The sequence below is a fragment of the Spermophilus citellus genome, assembly GCF_964194105.1.
Source record: "Spermophilus citellus genome assembly, chromosome: 3".
NCBI classification, from domain to species: domain Eukaryota; kingdom Metazoa; phylum Chordata; class Mammalia; order Rodentia; family Sciuridae; genus Spermophilus; species Spermophilus citellus.
In genome coordinates this window covers 225,573,778-225,592,243 of record NC_138184.1, presented here as the reverse complement: position 1 = coordinate 225,592,243, position 18,466 = coordinate 225,573,778, and the positions used below count along the sequence as shown (strand labels likewise).

General features: G+C 44.7%; 1 long non-coding RNA gene across 1 annotated transcript; it reads right to left on the bottom strand.

Annotated features, from left to right (window-relative positions):
• Nucleotides 1–146: 146 nt before the first annotated feature.
• LOC308646040 lies at nucleotides 147–18,463 on the bottom strand. Its single transcript, XR_014021302.1, has 3 exons — nucleotides 18,330–18,463; nucleotides 13,288–13,368; nucleotides 147–173 (listed from the first exon to the last, which is right to left on the bottom strand). It is a non-coding gene; the product is annotated as an uncharacterized lncRNA (long non-coding RNA).
• Between the last annotated feature and the right edge of the window lie 3 nt (nucleotides 18,464–18,466).

Below are 18,466 nucleotides of genomic sequence, written 5' to 3'. Positions count from 1 at the left end.
GCTAGGCAAGCATTCTACCATTGGCGCAGGTCCCTGAAGCCAGAATTAAAAGAAGCAGTCAATACAGATAGGTAAATTGGGGCTGGGGATTTGGCTCAAGCGGTAGCGCGCTCACCTGGCGTGCGTGCGGCGGCCCGATTGGATCCATACAAAGATGTTGTGTCGGATGAAAACTAAAAAATAAATATTAGAAGTTCTCTCTCTCTCTCTTAAAAAATATATATATATAGATAGGTAAATCAGGTCAGATCAAGGAGGCCAATTTGGGTCTGGGAAATTGGAGAGGGATTGAAATACTACTGTCTTCAGAGTTAAAAGTTGTTAATCACACCCCCTTCCTGCCCAGATCTCTCCACCTTGGCCCCTCCAGCCCATCTGCTTCTCACCTTTTGGCCATCCCACTGAACATCTCCTGGGCCTAGTCACATAAGCAGGAAGGATAGAAATAAGGGAAAGAGAGCAGGAGAACAAAGGAAGCCTAGGACATATTTTAAAAGGCAGAATGCCCGGCAGGGTGGTGCACATCCCAGTGGCTGGGGAGGCTGAGAAGGAGGATGGCAAACCCAAAGCCAGCCTCAGCAAAAATCGAGGCCCTAAGCAACTCAGTGAGACCCTGTCTCTAAATAAAATACAAAATAGGGCTGGGGATGTGGCTTAGTAGTTGAGTGCCCCTGAGTTCAATCCCCAGAACCATCATACATACACACCCCACAGCCTAAATAAATAAATAAATAAATAGGGCAGAAGGCACTCACTTCCCAGGAAACCAGGATACCAGCTATGGCCCCTTTCTCCCTCCCAGGAGAAGTCTGTTACCCCTTTTTAAACAAACCCTGCTTTATATTTTGTTTGTTTTGGTTTTGGGGATCGAACCCCAGAACCTTATGCATGCAAGGCAAGCACTCTACCAACTGAGCTATATCCGCAGCCCAAACCCTGCCTTATATGCTTGCTTCAGTGTGCTTCAACATGCGAGGAAGAAGAACTGGTAACCAGCAGTTTCATCCCCAGCCTTGATTTTTTTTAATTTCTGAAGAACAGTTCATTTTTATGTGCTAAAACCTATCAGTCTTTATGATTTCTCCCTTTAGATTTCTGTTGAGAAGCCATGCCCATCCCCAAATTACATTCTAGTTGTAGTTTTTTTCTACAGAAAATTAATTTTAGTACCTAGCCATTCTCTCTCCACATACAGATTCTGTATTTTTTAAAAAATATTTTTAGTTGTAGATGGACACAATACCTTCATTTTGTTTATTTAGTTTTTTTATGTGGTGCTGGGGTTGCGAACCCAGTGCCTCATGTATGCTAGGCAAGCACTCCACCACTGAGCTACAACCCCAGCCCTTGTTTTGTTTTTTGTGTCCATACTGGGAATTAAACCCAGGGTGCTTTACCACTGCACTACATCCCCAGTCCTTTTAAAAATTGTTTTGTTTTGAGACAGGGTCTTGCTTAGTCCCCCATGCTGCCTCCTGTCCAGAAGTCTTCAGAACAGCTGGGATCACAGACCTGGGCCGCTGCACCCGGGTTTTTTGTTTTAATTATTTTTTCAAAACTTCTTGGCTGGACCCACTCACTTTTTTTTTCCAAATGAACTTTAGAATTTCTTGTCAATATTTTAAAGACCCTGCTAGCATTTGGAGAGAACGAAGATTCATGTCTCTCCATGTATTTGAGTATGATCTTACCTCTGATAGTCAATTGTTTATTTCTAGATAAAATGCATGACTTTTGGGCTGGGGTTGTGGCTCAGCAGTAGAGCTCTTGCCTCAAATGTGCAGACCCTGGGTTTGATCTTCAGTACCACATAAAAATAAATTAATTAAATAAAGGTATTGTGTCCAACTAAACTTAAAAATATTTTTTAAAATGCATGACTTTTATACTTCCCATGAAATAAAATTCACAAATATGAAAAAAATCTGCCAGATTATATGGTTTGGGGGTTCAGAAAATATGGTCACAGTATATTGTGGAACAAATGTCTGGTTTGGTGGTTACAGAAGAATGGTTTTCCTTCCAACAATACAATAAGTAGACCTTCTGGTTTTTACCTAAATGGCTTGTAATAATACTTAATAATTAGGGAGTCTTTATTTTGTGTCAGGCATGGTGATAAATACTGAACACACCTGTCTCATCTGATCCTCTCAGTGACCCTACAAAACATTCTCTTCTGATCCTCATTCTACAAATGAAACAACTGCAGAGCACAGGGCACATGCCTGTAATCCCAGCTGGGGAGGCTGAGGCAAGAGGATCTTGAGTTCAAAGCCAGCCTCAGCAACTTAGCAAAGCCCTAAGCAACTCAGCAAGACCCTGTCTCTAAATAAAATATAAAAAAGAGCTGGGGATGTGGCTCAGCGGTTAAGTGCCCCTGGGTTCAATCCCTGGTACCAAAAGAAAAAAAAAAAAAGAAAGAAACAACAAAGACCCAGAGATGTTATAGAATTTGCCCAAGGCCAAACAGCAGATAGTAGCTGGTTGGAACCTAAACAATGCCACTCAGCCACACTTTATTTTGGGGGGATTGGATATTGAACTCAGGGGCACTCGACCACTGAGCCACATCCCCAATCCTATTTTGTCTTTTATTTAGAGAAAGGGTCTCACTGAGTTGCTTAGTGCCTTGCTTTTGCTGAGGCTGGCTTTGAACCCGTGATCCTCCTGCCTCAGCCTCCTGAACTGCTGTGATTACAGGTGTGTGCCACTGTACCCGGCTCAGCCTCACTTTTAACCACCATACTTGTACATATGGAAAAGGTACCAAGCACTGGGCTAGCACCAAGTAAATGTGAAATGCCTGTGGTTAATGAGAGAGTGTGTGCACCAGTGCTACTTGGTCATTACAGGGCTACTTGATTCCTACATTCCTGCAAGAGTCCCAAGACAGAATTCCTTCATGGACTTCTCATCTGCAGAAAGGTTCTTAACTTAGACAGGGCCTGTGTTACTCCTCCTTCCAGCTCCCCTGAGGAGAAATGTCTTTTGCCCAGTCAGGAGTTCACACCCTGCTGTAGCTCCTTTTTCCAGCTCCACAGGGAGAAGAGGAACAGCAAGGGAGCTGTGGAGGGATTCCTCAGCCTTTATGCCAGCCAGAACTTTAAGGCCTTGGTATTTGGACTTTTGCCCTTCAAAACTGTCCTCCCGACAGAGGGATGGTCCGGCAACCTGCCAAATGGCCAAGCCCAAAGCCCGAAGGATTGTCCCAGATTTTGGTATGCCTGCTGGAGAAAGATGGGGCTGCACAGAAATGCACAACTCTCTGGACAGCAAAAAGTAAAAGGGCCCTGGGAGGATCCCTCTTCTCCAGCAGAGCCTGTCCCTCTATTGGGTTAGACGACTAAATAGGTGGGGCATGTGAGGGGCCACAGAAGATGTCTCCAAAACACCTTCAAAGATGTCTCTTTGAAGACACCTTGGATTGTTTAGAAGCCGCCCTGTCTCAGAAGTGGGGAAGACAGCACCTCTTGCAGATGTTCAGCCTCAGACCTCCCCACGGGACTCACTCATGCATCCAGCAAATATTTAATCAGTGCCCACCATCTGCCATGAAGCCAGGTTGTGACCCAGACAGAAATGGTTCATGCTATTTTACCACAATGAGAAAGGACACTGAGATGCTTTTAACTCTGGTTTAACATTGGAAATATCCTCTTGGGTTAGTACTTAATACAAAATAAAACCAAACGCTTGTTGGTGGTTTTTGAATGGTTAGTTGTTGCAAAGGTAGTGGAGACCAGGGATCAGGAGAGCAGACAGGGAATCGTCCTCTAACAGCTTACTGTAGTGATTCCTGTTAATTCCTGCCTCTGAGCATCCCTAAGGCAGACAGCAAGGCCCTCACATCCCACAGACAGGTCAAGAGGAGGCAGAAAGCCATCTGTCACTGACCTCATGGAGGACAAACATGCCACACTTAAAAACCCGGCACCTTTGAGTATTGCCAGCTAAAGGACAGCTCAAGAAAGCAGTAGGGGAGACCAGAATATGTCACACTGAAACGAGAAGGATCCTTTAGCTAAAGGCAATTAAGAAGTAAATGCTGGTCTGGGGCTGTGGCTCAGTCTTAGAGCGCTCCCTTAGCACATGTGAGACACTGGGTTCAATCCTCAGCACCACCTACAAATAAATAAATAAAATAAATACATTGTGTCCATCTACAACTGAAAATATATTTAAAAAAAAAAAAAGTAAAGCTGGGTACTATGGCGCATGTCCCAGTGGCTCAGGAGGCTGAGACAGGAGGATGGTGAGTTCAAAGCCAGCCTCAGCAAAAAGCGAAGCACTAAGCAACTCAGTGAGACCGTGTCTCTAAATAAAATACAAAATAGGGCTAAGGATATGGCTCAGTGGTCGAGTGTCCCTGAGTTCAATCCCTGGTACAAAAAAAAAAAGTAAATGTAAGCTGGGCATGGTGGCACACACCTGTAATCTCAGTGGCTCTCGGCTGGGGAGGCTGAGGCAAGAGGATCACAAGTTGAAGCGCAGACTCAGAAACTCAGCAAGACCCTATCTCAAAATAAAAAAGGACTGGGGATGTGGTTCAGTGGTTAAGCACCCCTGGCTTCACTTCAATCCTCAGTACCATATATATATATATATATAATTATATGTTTTATTTATATAATGTATATATGTATGTATATATATATATGTGTGTGTGTGTGTGTGTGTATGTATGTATGTATTTTTTAAGAAATAGATGCAGAAATCTCTCTGTTCATTTGTCTCAAACAGGACAATCATTTACAAAGACAAAAGCTGCCCACCTCCCCACCAGGGAGAATAGGTTAGCCATTTAAGACAGCTTTCGACCCTCCTGGCCTGGGGACAGTACCAAAGGAACTTTTGCGACTAACCCACCTTTGTCTGCAGGTGAACTTGCCTTCACACAGGTTACCAGCCCTGAAGACCCAAGTCCTTTTCTTTTGTCTTGTAACTTCTCTGAAAAGTCACTGTTCTTGGTTGGATCAGCTGGAATTCAAAGCCACCTCTTTGAGAATGACTCATTTCTAGGTGTCTTCCATGTACATGTGAAATAAATGCACTAATAAACTTGAATCTATCAAGCACAAGCCTGTAATCCTAGCAACTTTGGAGGCTGTTAGGAGGATGGCAAGTTTCAGCAATTTAGCAAGGCCCCAGCAACTTAGTGAGACTCTGTCTCAAAAAATAAAAAGAGCTGGGGATGTCACTCAGTTGTAAAGCACCTCTGGCTTCAGTCCCCAGCACCTAAGTAAATAAATAAATAAGTACTTGAGTCTATCCTTCTCTGGATTGTTATAGGGGTCTGTTCTAACTTAGAACCTGTTGGGTTGAGAAAAAATTTCCATAGTCACCTTGCCACAATGAAGTAGGCCCCTACTATGACCTACTAGAGTGTGTTCCCTCCAAAACTCAAGTTGAATTTGCTCACTATGGTAGTGGTATAGGGAGGCGGAGCATATAACAGGTGATTAGGGCAATAAGAGGAAACAGTATGAGGCCCTCACCAGATATGGCTACCAGATCAAGCGTATGCCTGTAATCCCCATGGTTAGGAAGGTTGAAGCAGGAGGATCTCAAGTTCAAAGCCAGCCTCAGCAAAAGTGAGAACTAGGCAACTCAGTGAGACCCTGCCTCTAAATATCGTACAAAAATGGGCTGAAGATGTGGCTCAGTGGTTGAGTGTCCCTGAGTTCAATCCCCAGTACCCCCCGCCAATCAACCTCTTTCCTCTATCAATTTTCCTAGTCCCAGGCATTTTGTTATAGCAATAGAGAACAGACTAAGCTCCTAACTTTCCAAGGTTGTGTGAAAATTCTTAAGGAAAAGATCAAAATGCTCCTAGTTCTGCAGTTCTTAAAATAGCTTTAAATGCATGAGAACATGCATAATGCATGGCAAGGACAAATGCTGAAAGAGAAGCCCTGGGTTGAGATCAAATGTCAATCTTCACAACTCAGTGGCACAATCACCCTTCCATTGCATATCTAGTTCCCAGAGCCTATCTTTTGCTTAAAAAAAAAAAAAAGTTGGTCAGAAAGGTACCAGCTAGAGAGCTCAGGTTTCCTGTGGAGGAGACTGGTATGTAGGTGCCTGGAGCTGTGAAGCACTCCTGCTCAGTCTCTTGCTGTCTGCAGCTGCCACATGGTCAACAGCAGCCTCTAGCACCTGGCCTCCTCTCTGCATCCTCTCTGACCCAAAGAGGCCACCAGTCTTCACTTAATTAATTTGATCCTTTAATTGGGATTGAACCCACAGGTGCTTTACCACTGAACCACATCCCCAGCCCTTTTTTGTTTTTTTGGAGACAGTCTCATTAAATTCCTGAGGGTTTCACTACACTGGCCTTGAACTTGTAATCCTCCTACCTCAGCTGCCAGAGTCGCTGGGATCACAGGCATGTGCCACATACCCAGTCATTTTGATCCTTTTAAATATGAATTGGATTGGATGGCTCTCCTGGTCGGAGGATTTCAATGGCTCCCATGACATTTTAAATAGTATCCAAATGGCTTCCAGGACTTGTAAAGTCTACATGACTAACTGGCCTCTCTAACTCCATCCAGGTCACCCTTGATCCTTGCTGGACACGACCCCAGCCACTGTGGGGACCTTGGAGTCGGATGCGTCTGTCCAGGTGATCTCCCTCTAGATCTTCTGGTCTTCACTGGCCCTGGATTCAGATTTTGGCTCAAGTCTCCTCTCCTCACAGTATCTCCCTGTCTCCTGGAGCTGCTGTGACAAGTCCCCACCAGCTTGGAAGCTTAACATTTATCCTCTTACAGATCTGGAGCTCAGAGTCCACAGTCAATTTCATTGGGCCAAAAGGAAGGATTCTGTTGGACCCTGCTCCCTCCAGAGGCTGTGGGGACGGTCCTTTTCCTTGCCTTCTTGCTTCTACAACTGCATCCGCATGCCTCCATAGCCCCATGTATGCGCCACAGCCTGGCATCCAAAAGCTGCAAACTCACGCCCCCTTAGCTGCCACCCCATACAACCTCCTGCCCTATAGCCACGTCCTTGGTCCTTGTGGCCTTTAGCTTATGGCCCTTCCTCCATGTGCAAAGCCAGCATCTAGGCCCCCCCCCCACGCCCCGTTGCCACTCTGATCTCTGCTGTCCTCAAACCTCCCTCTGTCTGCTCTCATAGACAGACAGGATTACACTCAGGGCCCACCCAGATAATTCAGGATAATTGTAAGGGCAAATACAAGCTAAAAAATAAGAAAGGCAAGTTTTGATTTTCCCTGGTGAAAAAAGGACTCTCTTAGCTCTACCCCTTTTGGCTAAAGCATCTACTTTAGAAAACTTAAAATCCACATGATTATGAAATCTTCTTTGTCCATTTAAGTAATACATAAGAAAAAAAAATTTAAGCTAAATAAGCCTTTGGCTGCATTAACAACCACGGAGGTCCTTCTTGAGGACCAGGAGCCATCTCTTTGAGATGAAATCATCAAGGAAGGTAGAACTGAACCTCCCAGGTCACAGGGAAGGGGGAGCTGGACTTCAGCAGGTGCAGGCCTCCAAATTGCAAATCTATGTCTTGTCGTAAAGACACCAGCAGACTGGACACAGAGATGCATTCCTTTGATCTCAATGACTCCAGAGGCTGAAGCAGGAGGATATAAAGTTCTAGGTCAGTCTAGGCAACTAAACAAGACCCTATCTCAAAATAAAAAATAAAATGGGGTGGGTAGAGCACCTCTGGATTCAATCCCTTACCCCACCACCACCACACACACACACACACACAAAAAAAAAAAAAAAAAAAAAAAAAAAAACTATGAGCACCACACCATCTTCTCTTGAAGGTATTCCATGCAGCTCTTAGGCTGTCAGTCAAAAGTTAGAAGGTGGACTTGGGCAGGATTCTAGAAACTCTCCCTTGAGTGGTCCCTTTCCCCTCCTTCTAATAAACTAATGCCTGTTTCTCTGAGCAGTATGTCAGAAATCTTTCTGACTCAATCTCAAGAATCAGAGTTCAAAGGCAGGGGGGGGGGGGGCTCTGAGCTGCCTCAGTTTCCTGGAAGGCCCCAACCCTGGAGCAGCAACACGTTTTTTGTTTTGGTACCAGGGATTGAACCCAGGGGTGCTTAACCACGGAACCACATCTCCAGCCCTTTTTATTTTTTATTTTGAGACAGCGCCTTGCTAAATTGCTGAGGCTGGCTTGAATTTACGATTCCCCTGTCTCAGCCTCCTAAACTGCTGGGATTATGCCCAGCTAGTAACACGTTTGCATAGAGGAAGATTCAAATCGGTACATGCATGAGTGAGGCAAAAATCAGGAACTTGAAGTTTCCTCCTTGAAGGGCTCTGATTTTAGGTGTCAGGACCTTACTTAACATGTTGTTTTGTCGAACATTATTCTAGCTAGAATAACTGGACCCTCATCACCAAATCTGTCACAACCCTCAGTTATCCTGGCAACTGAAACACCATGATTCTCACAAAGAAAGCTTGCTGAGAGCTATTCAAAGGGCAATAAACTAATGAAGGGCGCAGAAAATTGAGGTAAAAACAGGGGGCATTGGGCTGGAGATGTGGCTCAAGCGGTTGCGCTGCGCGCTCGCCTGGCATGCATGTGGCCCGAGTTCAATCCTCAGCACCACATACAAACAAAGATGTTGTGTCTGCCGAAAAACCAAAAAATAAATATTAAAAAAAAAACAATAAAAAAAAAACCAGGGGGTATCAATTTCTCTGGTAAGCAACACAGCTTCTCTTTGAGGCAGTCCATACATTTCCTATGCTGTCAGCCAAAAGTCAAAAGGTATCCAGGGGCAGTGGGGTATGCCTGTAATCCCACAGCTTCTCTTTGAGGCAGTCCATGCATTTCCTATGCTGTCAGCCAAAAGTCAAAAGGTATCCAGGGGCAGTGGGGTATGCCTGTAATCCCAGCAGCCTGGAAGGCTGGGGCAGGAGGATCTCAAGTTCAAAGCCAGCCTCAGGAACGTAGCAAGACCCTAAGCAACTTAGTGAGACACTGTCTCAAAATAAAAAATAAAAAGGACTAGGATGTAGCTCAGTAATTAAGCACTGCTGAGTCCAATTCCCATTATCCCTCCCCCCAAAAAAGTCAGAAGGTGGACTGGCAGGACTCCGGAAGCTTCCCTGGGACTTCGATACAATTGAAGAGCAGGAGCCCGCCCTTCTCCTCCCTGAGAGAACCCACTCTCCCTTTATAGTGTCTCCCTTTCTTATCCCTTCTCATAAACTCGTGCCTTTTACTCTGAGTGTCATATCTGAAATCCTTCTAGAAGGAGGGTCTCCACACTGCCTCACTTTCACAGCAGGCTTCTGCCTTGTTAAAAAAAAAAAAAAAGTTCCACCTATCATTACATTACCATGTCTCTTTCCACTGGGATCTGGTTATAGTCTCCTCCATTTAATTCACAAAATGGATTTAGAAGCCAGTGTGTACCCATTCTTGGTTTAACATTATTGAAAGCCAAGTTTGTCTTGGAAATGCTAAACGGAATTTCTGCAGAGTCTTTGCGTTATAGCAGAAGCAGGTGCACTGTGGACTGTTTGGTTTCCTGTGGGTGGCAGGTGCTTATGAACACCATCTGTACTCATTTACCAAACAACTAAAACCTCCAACTGTAGCTCATTTCTGCCCAGACTCTCCTCTAGTAGAACCATTTTGGTGACTTGAAAGAATTGGTGTCAACCTAGATTCACTCTGTGCCCTCTGGATTTGCTTCCAAGACCAAATCTGGGTCATAGTCAAGTTGGCCAGGAAATCTACATTGTCCTCATAAACAGTTGCCTTCACTTACCTTTTTCCCCCAGTACTGGGGATGGGACACAAGGGTGCTCTGCCACTCAGCCACATTCCCAAGCCCCCTCATTATTATTTTATTTTGAAACAGGTTGTCACTAAATTGTACATGCTGACCTTGAACTTGCAATCCTCCTGCACCAGCTTTTTGAGTCACTGGGATTACAGGCAAAGGCCACAGGGCTTGGCTTTGCCTTCACTTTGTTAAGAAAGGAGAAGAGAATGTCTTCTCAGTAGGACTTAAGAAGGCATTATTAACAATTACAACACGGGCTGGGGATGTGGCTCAAGTGGTATCGTGCTCGCCTGGCATGCATGCTGCCCAGGTTGGATCCTCAGCACCACATACAAACAAAGATGTTGTGTCCACTGAAAACTAAAAACTAAATATTAAAAAATTCTCTTTCTTTAAAAAAAAACAATTACAATAATGTGACATTTAACAACTACACAATAACATTCTATTAAATTACTACATTCAGGAGGCTCAAGTGATTGGCAGTGTATAAACCTCTGGGTTTGATCTCCAGCATTATAATAAATAGCTAATTCAACAAATAATATACTAAGGTTAATTTTAAATTAACATATCAAATTTATGCATTTTATTTATTTTATGTCAGTATATTTAGTAATATAATAAAAATTAATTTTAAAAGATTTCACTTAAAAAGCATTTAATTTCGCAGCATCCAGACTGCCCTCAGCAACTCCTGCTTGCCCATGCTGCTCTAATGCCTACGCTCCTTACTGGGTGATAGTTCTAACAAACATATGCGGCACGTGAAACGAGGCACCAAATCAGAAAGATTTGTGGCCAGAATGCCGTTAAGAGGGAAGTTCTTAGGGTTAAATCACAAATCAATAAGTGACGATAGACTGCCCCAAGTATGTAAGGAAAATAATCCCACGACCTGGTTTTTTTGAAAAACTACAGTACTCCCTAGAGTGAAGGACTTGGTTGGTGCTCAGCATCGCCACCTGGTGGTAGTTCCTTGACAAAATCGCATGGGCTCAGGCGGGGATCTACAAGCATTCCACTAGGTACCAGCAAACAGACCACTTTGATTTACAGAGTATTTTCCGCTCATAACGCTGACTTTTATTGTTTTTTGCTTTGTTTTGATGGTGCTGGGGATTGAATCCAAGGCCTTGTGCATGCAAGGCAAGCACTCTACTGACTGAGCTATTTCCCCAGCCCCCTTTTATTATGTTTTAATAGTGCAAACTCATTTTATTAGTTTGTTGAATTTTTTAGTGTAATTGCATGTTTTAAAATGTTAATGTGTGTGTTGTGTTGTTATATTCATGTTAAGGTACATTCACTTGGTCAGATCTGAATTTCATTTCCTGTCGCATTCAAATACTAAACATTGCTACAGCTGTAGCTCAGCGGCAGAATCATTTCCAGCTTGCAGTAGGCCGGGGTTCAATCCCTCCCACCCAGACTCATCCCACCCTCCCACGCCCGCATTACAAAATAGAAAGAAAAAAATAATTGTATCTGGATTTTTGTCTGTGTGTGTATAAATGAGAAGATCCAGATGACTAATTTCAATGAGGTAATTTCTAACTTTTAACAGTGCAACTCTTGTTTACAAAGCACCTGTGATTATCATGTCACACACACAGAAAAACGACTTTTCAAATGGGGCTGAGTGCAAAGCACCAAAGTTTAGGGAGGGATTTCTTTTGTGTGGTGGGGCACCCAGGAGAAAGAGTAATAGTTTGTCTGTTTAAGTTACTCACCGACTGGTTACACATGGTTCAATACACACATGTATTCATCCATACTCCCTCCTGAAGCCCCATTAAAATTACCATAAAAGGAAGAAAATGGTATCAATCCACAAAGAGAAGGTGGTGAGCAAGGGACAAGGGTGACTAAGCAAAGGTGGAGTTCCTGCAGTGGGAGGAGGGGGTCTGCAGCAAGCAGGAGAATTCCATCCACTGAACTCTGGCTGTAGGACGGCAGGCATGCCCCCCCCCCCCCCAGGAGACCTGGGCTTTCCTCTGCAAAAATAGAATCAGGCAGGACAAAAGGTCCAAAGGAACCCTGGGTGAAGCCAAAGTCCCCAAGCCCCCAAGCCCCCAGAGCTCAGCCCCCAGCGCTACTTGGCTCCAAATAACCCAGCTGTGGCAAAAGCACAGAGTATTCTCCTTTGGGTAACAGTATTGGCCCAAAGAAAAGACAAATAAATCATGCTGATATTTGGAACATTCAAACAAACAGAACCAAACAATGGGCTTATTACTTATCACTCTGTAACAGGCCCACCAGTGGGCAAAACCCCATCTCCCAGGAAGCTCTCTATCAGGCATTTGAGGAATGTGGTGTTCAAAGTGAAAAACCAAAACCACATGCAAAATAAGGAGCATAATGGAGCTTTTATTCATTAATTTTTTTTCCAGGACTCAGGACTGAGCCCAGGGGCATTTAACCACTGAGCCACATCCTCAGCCCTTTTAATTTTTTATTTTGAGAGGGGGTCTTGCTAAGTTGCTCAGAGCTTTACTAAATTGCTGAGGCTGACTTTGAACCTGTGATCTTCCTGCCTCAGCCTCCCCAGCCTCTGTGGCATGTGCCACTGTGCCCAGCAAGAAATCAGTCTCCAAGTCCAACTCCGATTGAGAATTTCAGAGAAAAAAATGGACAGGAGACTGGAGCTGGCAAAAACCCAGGGAAAGACAATTATTCAATCTAGAATCCTTTGCCCTCTGAAGTATTTTGCTTTTTAAAATGCTAAGTGGGAAGAATTTTTTATTTTCTAGTTTATTATTGTCTTTTTAAATAATCGAATCAATGAAATCACACTTTGTAATTAAAAGTGGTATCTCAGAATTCAGCCCCAGAAATCGTCACCACTGCTCCATCTTTACAGGACAGCTTAGTCCTTGCAGCCCCAGTCTCCCCTGCAAGCCATGGCTGAGCTCCTGGTCACCAAGCACCAGAGCCTCAGCATGCAGCATTAAGACTAACCAAGAGCCAGGCGAGGTGGAGCACACCTGTAGTCCCAGCTCAGGAGGCTGAGGCAGGAGGATGGCAAGTTCAAAGCCAGCCTCAGCAATGGCGAGGCGCTAAGCAACTCAGTGAGACCCTGTCTCTAAATAAAATACAAAATAGGACTGGGGATGTGGCTCAGTGGTCATGTGCCCCTGAGTCCAAACCCTGGTACCAAAAGAAAACAAAAAAGGACTAACCAAGGATAGATCGTTTCTAGAGCAACCCACAATAGAAAATGTGTTGTGCCTCCTTCTTTATATTCTGAAATATATCTTCAATAAATGGACAAAGGGAAAGGCCCTGGCCAATGCACAGAGAAAGAAAGCGGATTAAGGGAAACCAACCCTCTGGGGAACTGGAGAGTCCCAAGCTCCTCTGCAAATCCTGCAGCTTGACCTCCTCCTGCCCCTCCCCCTCCTATCTGCATTCCTCTCTTTCTCCCTCTGAGCAAAGACAAAGACAAAGACAACATCCCCTCCCTCTGGCCTTCCTCTCCCCACACTCACCAGCTGAAGCTAGAATTAAAACAGGCAGTCAGTATAGACAGGTAAGTCGAGTCAGTTCAGATCATGGAGGCCAATTTGGGTCTAGAAAGTTGGAGAGAATGAAATGTTAATTCCTTCAGAGCCCTACCTCCACCCAAATCTAGAAAACCTGCCCCTGGTCCAACCTGTTACTAAGGTAACCTGTCCCAGAGACTGTCCCTACAGAGGTGTTGATTACGACCCCTTCCCCCTTGGCCCCTCCAGCCCATCCAGCTTCTCACCTTTTAGCCATCCCACCAGCCATCTCCTGGGCCTAGTCACTTACACAGGAAGGAGAGAGATAAGGGGAAAGAGAGTAGGAGAATAAAGGACGCCTAGGACATATAAAAAGGCAAAACACCCACTTCTTGGGATACCAGCTGTGGTGCCCCCTTCTCCCTCCCAGGAGAAGTCTATGTTATCTCGCTTACTCATTTATTCACTTATTTTTTGGTGGTGCTGGGGATTGAACCCATGGTGTTGTGCATGTGAGGCAAGCACTCTCCAACTGAGCAACATCCCCAACCCCAATGTTACCCTTTTAAAAAACCCTGCTTTATATGCTTGTCTGGGTGTGCCGTGTGCTTCTCTAATGTTCAACCTTCAACACGTGAGGGAGCAGAACTGGTCACTGATGACTGGTGGTATCACTCCACACTCACCAGCTTTATCCCCTTCCCCTCTCTTGCTAAGGCCACCCCTGGTCTCCTTATGATACTGGTGCTCCCTCAAATGTTGAACGTTAGAGAAGCACGCGGAGGCAAGCAGGGTTTATTTAAAGAGGGGAAACAGACTTCTCCTGGAAGGGAGAAGGGGGCCATAGCTGGTATCCTGGTATCCAAAGATGCCAGGGGTTCTGCCCTTTTTATGTGTCCTGGGCTTCTTTTGTTTTCCTGCCTTCTTCCCCTTATCTTTCTGCTTCTAGAATATGTGACTAGGCCCAGGACTGCTCAACTGGATGGCCAAAAGGTGGGAAACAGGTGGGCTGAAGGGGGAAGGGCAGGATGGAGCAGCAAGGATACATTAACAACCTTAAAGCTCCCTGTAAGGAGGGGCAATTCCTGGGACAGGTTACCTTGGCAACAGGTTGGAGCAGGGGGAGGTTCTTGATAAAAGTGGAGAAAGGGGTCTGAAGGAATTAACATTTCAATCCCTCAAGGGACAGTCTCCAATTTGCTGGACTCACTCAAAACTGGCCTGACTCCATCTACCTATATACTGACTGCCTGTCTAATTCTGGCTTCACTTACATCCAGGGGGTTCCATTATCAGTATACTGGATCTCTAAGCACACATTGCCCACTCTCTCTCCTCCTCAAAGCTTGCCGTGTGTGATGCTGTTAAAGGGTCTGACCTTCTAGAAACTGAGGAAGCACAAAAGCCCCCTTTAAATCCCAATTCTTGCAACAGAGTCAGAACGATTTCGGACATGTCACTCAAGAGTTCCAAGGATAGGTTTATTAGAAGGGATGGAAAAGGGGAAAGAGGAGAGGGGATACTCTCAAGGGAGAGAGGAGGGGGACAGCATGCCCCTACTGCCCTCCAGATTTACTGGGGGGGGGGGTCCTCAGGGAAGTTTCCAGAGATTTCTACCCAGGTCTATCTCTTGACTTTTGACTGACAGCATGGAGACATTAGACTTTCAAGTCCCAACTGCCATGACAATTCTAGGTCATTTTGGCCCATGCTGACTGGTTATAATTGGAACCTGTTTTTACAGATTTTATGGTCAGGGGGTTTTATCCTTACCTCCTTGAGTTCTGAGATTTGGTTTGAGTAAGCATCACAAAAATCAGGATAACCTGTATTCCTCTTATCAGCGTTATTTTGGAGCTGCATTTCCACTGCAGATAACATAGTTTGCTGAGGATTGTAACATATCCTGTGGACTTAAGCCAGGAAGGGCTGCAGACATATTGTTTTCATAAAAGTGAAAGCATGTGGGGGTCGGCACAGTGGGCCTGGTTCATAGAATTATTCCCTTAACCTCATGTTCCCACCACTCACGTCTGTCTGTCACTTAATCAACATCAACTGCTCCTGATCTGCCATTGAGCTACCACTAGCTCCTTCTCTGCCTAGTGTTATTCAGTTGGTGTGGTGCATGGTTGGGAGGCCTCCCACCTCAGTCTCCTGGAGCCCCTGCTCCAATCCCTAACTTCCCTCTCTGGTCCTGTCTCCACCTGTTTGTCTATGACATGGCTTCCCATCTGCAGCCAGGGCTCCCCGAGAGTCCCATACACTCAACATCTCCTTTGCATGCCCCATGAACACCTCCAGGATCTCTTCCATGTCCCCATCTTCCTGGAAACCTCAAAATGTCTCTAACTTGTTCAAGGCAGAAACATGGGATCCACTCCTCAGCCCTCTCTACCTACCCCCACATCCAGTCTACCACCAACTCTGATGCTTTTAGTTCCAAAGGGTTTCTGGTTCTACTTTTCTCATCATCAGGGCCCCCTGTTTTGTCCCAGTCACTTTCATCTCTCACCTAGACAATCTCATTTGTCTCTTGTGGACTTTTCCCTCCAATTCACTCTCCAGGAAACCACTGGAGAGAACCTTTAGAAAGGTTATGGGGGCGGGGGGAGGGTGATTTAAATAAAAAAAAAAAAATCATTTTCACATCTTAATAGACATACCTAGTATGCACAAGGCCCAGTATTCAATCCCCAGTATTGGGGATTCGGGGAGTAAGCCTAACATTTTAATAGAGGAATTATCCACAAGTAATGAGATTTTAGAAGTACAAAGGTATACAGTTCTCCTTCCTCCCCTTTTCCTCAGCTTGAGACTTCTTCTCCTTATAGGCAACCATTAGAAGTTCCTTATTTGTAAGAATTTAAGAATCCAATTAGACCCAGCCAGCATGGACCAAAGTGACCTAGAATTGTCATGATAGTGGAACTTGAAAGTCTGATGTCATCTGGCTATCAATCAAAAGTCAAGAGGTGGACCTGGGAAAGATTATCTGGAAATTTCTCTGGGATTCCCAGTAAAACTGGAGTGCAAGAGAGGCACACTGTCCCTCTCCTCTCTGAGAGGATCTATGCTCTCTTAAGAGTGTCCCCTTTCCCTTTTCCTATTCCTTCAAGAAACTCATGCCTGTTACTCTGGGGAAAAAAAAATTCCTTGCTTTTCCTTCTAAAAATATTCCATACAAGTTGGGAGTGGTGGTACATGCTTAAAACCCCAGCTACTTGGGAGTTTGTAGCAGGATAATCACAAATTCAAGGCCAGCCTGGCATTTTAGAAAGATCCTGTATCAAAATAAAAAATAAAAGGACTAGGGATGTAGCTCAGTGGTAGAACACACTGGGTTCAATTCCCAGTAACATTTAAAGAACAGAAAAAGACAAAGAAAATAATATTAAACTCAGGCACTGGACCACTGAGATATATATATATATATATATATATATATATATATATATATATATATATATATATATTTTTTTTTTTTTTTTTTTTTTTTAGTTTACTTTTTATTTTTTGTATTTCATTGAGACACAGGGTCTCACTGAGCTTCTTAGTGCCTCATAGTTGCTGAGGCTGGCTTTGAATTCGGGATTCTACTGTCCTGGTCTCCCAAGCCACTGGGATCACAGGTGTGCGCCACTAGCACCCAGAGACAGGTATAGTTGTATAAACTGTTAGACATACTTTTATCTCAAAGGCAAATCAGTTCTTCTTTACAAAAGATAAACTAATTTGTTAATATGGTTGCAATTTTTTAAAAATTTTATTTTGTACTGGAGAGTGAACCCAGGGGCTCTTTACACTAAGCTACATCCCAGTTCTTTTTATTTTGAGACAGGGTCTCACGAAATTGCTGAGACTGGCTTCAAACTTTTAATTCTGCCTCAATCTCCTGAGTTACTGTGATTACCGGCATGTGCCATCACACCCAGCCTGTGGTTACAGATATTAAAGGAAAATGTTCAGTTATTGTTAAACTAAATTTAGAGTAACTTGAAAATGTAAATTCTTACCAATATTTATTTATTTTTGTTTGTTTATTTATTTCTGGCAGCGTTGCAGGTTGAACCCAGGGTGTTACCCATGCTATGCAAGCTCTGTACTACTTCATTACATTCCCAGCCCCTGGTGTGAGAATCTGCAGTACTTTTTTCACATGATGCCCAGGAAAATCATTAACTGTCATTATATATTATAAAGGTAAGTCCTATATAATGGTTGCGTTGCTACTGCTCCCTGGATGGGACACCACCTGGGCTGGGTCCGAGAATGTTCCCTGTACCAGTCACTACTTTTCAGTAGGACTGCTCTCTCTTTTGAGGTGCCTATCTCACACTCCTTGTGCCTAAAGTGGTTTTAGTTCTCTCTGATTTTTGTTCTCTCAGAGAATGAAGAAGCCATCTCTTGTTTCTGCTTAATAACAGCTGAGCAATGAAATGCCAGTGGTGGGCTTTGAGGCTCCAGTAACTGGTTCTGTGGAGCTGAGACTCTCTGGTGCTCTCAGGGCCTATGGAAGCCTCTACTCTGTGGAGAACAGAGGGCAAATAAGAAAGGAAAGAAAACCTTGTGCCCTTTTGTTTAATGCCCCAATAGGATAGGACTTTTGACCCCAGCTTTCAGAGGCATCTGGTGTGTTGCATGAGATCCTCTGGGGTGACTGGCTTAGGGCTTGGGCTAGATAAACGCTGGTGGTTGCTAATGATATGAAGCCTCACGGCTTTTCCTATTCACTTGAGGTACCCAGGAATTAAGTGGTTATTTGGACACTGAGCTCCCAGACTCTTCACTGCCTTATAAACTCCCCCAGGCCATTCTGCACACCTGCAGTCTCCCAACACCCCATAGGAGACTGAGTCGCTGGCCAACAAGGACGAGAAGTCAGGCCAGGAAAAGCAGCATGCAGGGTCCGGACAGGGGGCTGGGCACCACAGTGAGCCCTTCTCAGAGGAGCTTTAGCAGGTGGGGGGACTCCTTAAGCTTCAGTGTGCTTTGAAGGTGTCTTTATTTCTGGGAAATTTTCCTCCATCAGGAAAGGGCAGCCCTACCTGGGCAGGCGAGCTGGCATAGGAAGCCCTGGAGGGAGCAGGGCAGTCCTCAGCCAGCGGAGAAGAACCTGGAAGCTCCGTCTCCCAGCCAGCGAGAGGTGGGACCAGGGACTGCTTAGCACCCAGCGCTCCGCGGC